Source organism: Canis lupus, chromosome 20 (genome assembly GCF_011100685.1).
Source record: "Canis lupus familiaris isolate Mischka breed German Shepherd chromosome 20, alternate assembly UU_Cfam_GSD_1.0, whole genome shotgun sequence".
Taxonomy (NCBI): domain Eukaryota; kingdom Metazoa; phylum Chordata; class Mammalia; order Carnivora; family Canidae; genus Canis; species Canis lupus.
Window position 1 is genome coordinate 15,337,638 of NC_049241.1, and position 6,000 is coordinate 15,343,637.

Consider the following 6,000-nt stretch of genomic DNA (forward strand, 5'->3'; position numbering starts at 1 on the left):
TAGTCAAAATACATTAATTTTTTCTTTATATGTCTATCTTTTTTCCAGCTTTATACCCAGATGGGCCACCTGGGTGGCTCAGTGATGGAGTGTCTGCCTTTGGCTCAGGTTGTGATCCCGGGGACCTGGGATAGAGTCCTGCATCAGGCTCCTTGGAGGAAGCCTGCTTCTCCCTCTGCCTGTGTCTCTGTCTCTCTCTCTGTGTGTCTCTCATGAAGAATGAATAAAATCTTAAGAAAAAAAAAAAAGATATAGTTGACACATAACATTGGGTAAATTTAAAGTATTCAATGTGATGTTTGGTAGATGTACTTATTGTGAAATTTCTACCACAGGAAGGTTAACGCAATCTTCACATCACAGAATTACCATTTTTTTGTTATTTTTATTGTTCATATGGTGAAAGCATTTAAAATTTACTTTCTTTCTTCATTCCTTTTCATTTTTTTGTTTCTTTTGTTTTGTTTTGCTCCTGTTACTAGATAATTTTGAATAATGTCTCTAAGTTCACTGATTCTTCCTTTGGCTGGATTGATTTGCTATTAAAGTTGTCTATTGAGTTCTTCCCTTCAGCCACTTTATGCTTCAATTCCAAAATTTCTGTTTGGTTCTGTTTTATGTTTTCTATCTTTGTTGAATCTCTCACTTTGTTCTTGTATTGTTTTCTTGATTTGTGTAAATTGTGTATTTGTGTTCTCTTGTAGCTTTCTGAGCATCTTGAGAATAATTATTTTAAATTTTTTGTTAGGTAATTTGTTTATGTCCATTACTTTGGGATCAGTAACTGAAAGATTATTGCGTTCCTTTTGTGATATCATGTGTTCTAATTCTAAATGATCCCTGTAGTCTTGCATAGATGTCTGCACATTTGAAAAAGCAGTCACCTCTTCCAGACTTTATGGACTGATTTCAGTAAGGAAAGACCTTTACCTATGGCTGGGTCCAGACTGGAGCATGTTGTAACCCTGGTTCTAGTGGTGCAGGGTGCTAAGAGGAGAAGCATGTGGCTGCTGCAGGTATGTGGGGCATAGTATCTCACTGGCTCAGGCCTTAAGGTCCATGACATCGAGAATTCTGTGATCCTTAGCAAGAGCTGCTGGGCTCTGCAAAGGTGCAAGGGCTATCAGATCCTCAGTGGCACCTCTATTTCTAGCTGCTAAGGACCAGGGCAGGCAGCTGTGATTGCCAGAGCCAGTGATGCACTTGGCTGTGCTCGCCACCTCCAGGAGCCTGTGTAGCAGAAGGGGCCTGCTGTAGACATATACTTAGTGCAAGGACTGGGGCTCACAGCAGGGACTGGGGCCAATTGTGGGAACACTGGCAGCTGCAAGGGTCCTGGCTGTCAGCATGTACTCCTATGACTGCATACTCACACCATAGGCATGTGCAGAGCTGTGGAGACTGGTGACAGGAGTTTCATCAGCAGCGTGCATGGGCACTACTGCAGGGGCTAGCTAGGGGTACACGCACAGGTTTGGGATTCAGCTGTGGAAGGGTCTAGGTTGGTATCTTACAGGTGCAGCCACAGAGGTTCTGTAGGGTGTCAAGGAGAGAACACAGACTTATATAGGTAGTGTCTGTGGATGAAAAACCTGTAGGACAAAAACCTCAGTGGCAAAATCCACAGGGGGTGGGTAGTGATTCTGAGGGCTATTCTGAGGGTTTCTCCAGGGGCAAAAGCTTCTGGGGTCCTCTTGGGAGCAGGGAACCATGGTCATTCCTTTTGTGTAACTGATATTGGTAACCACTGTCTTTCTTTCTTGTTCCTAGGTATCTTTACATGAGTCAACTTGGCAGGTGAAACCAAAGTAGATCCATCACACAGTGCCCTCAAAGGCTAGGGGAACTGTTTACTAACTCCATTCTCCCATTCATAGATAGAACATCTATCTATCTTTATTTTTTTTTTTTAATTTTTATTTATTTATGATAGTCACACACACAGAGAGAGAGAGAGAGAGAGAGAGAGAGGCAGAGACACAGGCAGAGGGAGAAGCAGGCTCCATGCACCAGGAGCCCAACGTGGGATTTAATCCTGGGTCTCCAGGATCGTGTCCTGGGCCAAAGGCAGGCGCCAAACCGCTGCGCCACCCAGGGATCCCTCTATCTATCTTTAATGTCATATATTAAAGCTACCTAGAAAAACAGGTATATGGAAAAGTGAAATTACTTTTAAGTAATTTTAAATAATTAAAACACATACATTTAAAGTCTCTAGAAGCAGTTTTTAAGGGATGGCATCAAAAAAGAAACATTTATTCAAGAAAATCTAGTAAAACTCAGAGAACAGTGAGTCTACATTTGAATCATGATATTCCTAACCCCACCCACCAGGGTTCAGATTAACAGAAACTCCACTCTAGATGGAGTTAAGAACATAGGACTCCCTGCTCCCCATCCCTAGATCCTGGTATAGAGGTATGATATCTTAATGGAAGGGAAGGCCGTTAGCATTTATCTTACTTCCAACTACCCATTGCAGTAGCTAAATGCCAGGTGAGTATGGCTAAGAGGTCAGGGTTAGTTTCATTTACTCTTCCCTCACTCATAGAGCAGAGGCTCTATCTCTGGCATAATAGGTTGAAAAATACTAGGGACCCAATCACTCTTGCCCCAGTGCATTTGTAGAATGGAGTTTCCATGTCAAGGCAGTTGAGTCTAGGATACCAGAGGCTAATGCCCCCCACCCAGAACTCTCCTAAATCTAGCAGATTACTCAGAGAGAATCATACCACTGTCTCCACAATCATTTCCAAAGCCACAGCTTAGAGATTTTGCCCAGATGAAGAAGGAAGCCCTAAGAATAGAGTGCTTCTATGCTCTCTATGCTCTGGGGAGATAAACATATAAAAGGCAAAAACAACATTGAGTTTATCTGAAAGATTGTGAGGAAGTTTAATTCTAAGGGTGCTCTCAAAAACAGTGAAGTTTTGGGGATCCCTGGGTGGCTCAGTGGTTTGGCGCCTGCCTTCGGCCCAGGGCATGATCCTGGAGTCCCGGATCGAGTCCCGCGTCGGGCTCCTGGCATGGAGCCTGCTTCTCCCTCTGCCTGTGTCTCTGTCTTCTCTATGTGTGTCTCTCATGAATAAATAATAAAATAAAATCTTCAAAAAAAAAAAAAAAACAGTGAAGTTTTGGTAGAAAGCAAGTAAGAAGAGGTTGGTTGCCTCATGAGGGGTATTAAGTAAATCATAAGCCAATACATTTACCAGAGAAAGACACCAAAGAGTCTTGGATACGAACAAAGATCAAACATTGACCTCAAAGTTTACCCCCATAAAGGAACTCAGATTTAATTGGATGAGTCTCAATCTAAGGAACAATTATGTTCTACTGTGTTGTTAAAAACAGAAAAATCAGCTGGTAATTAGTAGAATTTAGCAGCTGGATGTGATGAGGGGAAAAGAGAGACTGCAAAAAGCCCTCCTAAAACCAGTGTCATCCCAGGGTAACTGTGTACATGCCAGGCCTGTGCCCTCTGAGAAGCAAAATAGAGACTTCACACTGTGAAAGCAATGGGACTTAATCATAATAATAGTCCAGTGAATGACTAAACAAACAAGAAAACAATAATCACAAACACCTGAGGCAAAAGGGAACCCTTCAGAGATATTACAATATATTATTGTAAATATACAGTTTTCAGGGGCCCTGGCTGGCTCAGGTGGTTGAGCATACAACTCTTGATCTAGGGGTTGTGAGTTTGAGCCCCACGTTGGGTATACAGATCACTTTAAAAAATGAAAAATAAAAAAAAAATCTTTAAAATATCCAGTTTCAAATAAATATTATGACACACAAAGAATCTGAATCACTAATATGTGACCCATAAAACAGAAAGGAAAAAAAGGCAAGCAAAAGAAAGTGCCTGTGAGAGTGACCAGATGTCACATTTAACAGAACTTCAGGGTAGCCATTATGAACATGTTCAAAGGATTAAAGGAAAACATGATTAAAGAAATAAAGGGAGGCATGAGGACAATGTTGCAACAAATAGAGAATGTCAATAAAGAGAATTTACAGGGCAGCTCTGGTGGCTTAGCAGTTTAAGTGCTGCCTTCAGTCCAGGGTGTGATCCTGGAGACCTGGGATCGAGTCCCACATCAGCCTCCCTCCATGGAGCCTGCTTCTCCCTCTACCTGTGTTTCTGTCTCTCTCTCTTGGTGTGTCTCAAATAAATAAAATCTTTAAAAAAATAAAGAAAAATTACAAAAAAGAACCAAATAAAATTTTTGGAGTTGAAAAGTATAGTAACTGAAAATCTATACATGAATGTTCAGAGCAGAATTATTTATAATAGCCAAAAAAGGTGAAACAACCTAAATATCCATCAAATAATGAATAAGTAAACAAAATGTGGTAGATCCATACAATGAAATATTATTTAGTCATATAAAGGAATGAAGTAATGATACATGATAAAATGTAAATTAACCTTGAAAACACGTTAAAGAAGCTAGTCACAAAAGACCAATACTATATGATTCCATTCATATGAAATATCCAGAACAGGAAAACCTATAAAGATAGTAAATTAGTGGTTGCTTAGGGCTGGATGTTGGGGGCTAGGAGGATAGGGTTTGAAAAGAAGGTAGTGGTTAGGGAGGAGCAAGATGGCGGAGGAGTAGGGTCTCCAAATCACCTGTCTCCACCAAACTACCTAGAAAACCTTCAAATTATCCTGAAAATCTATGAATTCGGCCTGAGATTTAAAGAGAGACCAGCTGGAATGCTACAGTGAGAAGAGTTCGCGCATCTATCAAGGTAGGAAGACGGGGAAAAAGAAATAAAGGAACAAAGGCCTCCAAGGGGGAGGGGCCCAGGAGGAGCCGGGCTGAGGCCGGGGCGAGTGTCCCCAGGACAGGAGAGCCCCGTCCCGGAGACGCAGGAGCTGCACCGACCTTCCCGGGCGGAGAGGGGCTCCCAGGGAGTTGGAGCAGGACCCAGGAGGGCGGGGATGCCCTCGGGCTCCCGGGGACAGTAACAGCAACTGCGCGCCCAGGAGAGTGCGCCGAGCTCCCTAAGGGCTGCAGCGCGCACGGCGGGACCCGGCGGGACCCGGAGCAGCTGAAGGGGCTCGGGCGGCGGCTCCGCGGAGGGGGCTGCGCGGCCCCGGGAGCAGCTCAGAGGGGCTCGGGCAGAGGAAGAGGCTCCGTGCAGAGGGGCCTGCGCGGTTCCAGGAGCAGCTCGGAGGGGCTCGGGCGGCGGCTCCACGGAGGGGGCTGCGCGGCCCGGGAGCGCGAATCCACCAGCGCAGGCTCCGGAGCACAGGGCGCCGGGACACAGCCCAGGATCCCGCCTCCCCCGGGACAGGCAGAGGCCGGGAGGGCCCAGGACAGCGAGGACGCTCCTGCCCCAGCTGAGCAGAGCAGCGGCCCCGCCCGGAGCCTCCAGGCCCTGCAGACGGAGTTCCTGCCGGAGCTGAATCCAGGTTTCCAGAGCTGCCCCGCCACTGGGGCTGTTCCTCCTGCGGCCTCACGGGGCAAACAACCCCCACCGAGCCCTGCACCAGGCAGGGGCACAGCAGCTCCCCCAACTGCTAACACCTGAAAATCAGCACAACAGGCCCCTCCCCCAGAACACCAGCTAGACGGACAACTTCCAGGAGAAGCCAAGGGACTTAAAGTACACAGAATCAGAAGATACTCCCCGGTGGTTCTTTTTTTGTTTGTTTGTTTTTGTTTTTGTTTTTGTTTTGTTTTGCTTTTTGATTTGTTTCCTTCCCCCACCCCCTTTTTTTCTCCTTTCTTTTTCTTTCTCTTTTTCTTCTTTTTTTTTTTTTTTCGTTTTTTTTTTCTTTTTCTTCCCTTATTTTTTTCTCTTTCTCTTTTCTTTCCTTCTTTCTCTCCTCTCTTTTTCTCTTTTTCCCAATACAACTTGCTTTTGGCCACTCTGCACTGAGCAAAATGACTAGAAGGAAAACCTCACCTCAAAAGAAAGAATCAGAAACAGTCCTCTCTCCCACAGAGTTACAAAATCTGGATTACAATTCAATGTCAG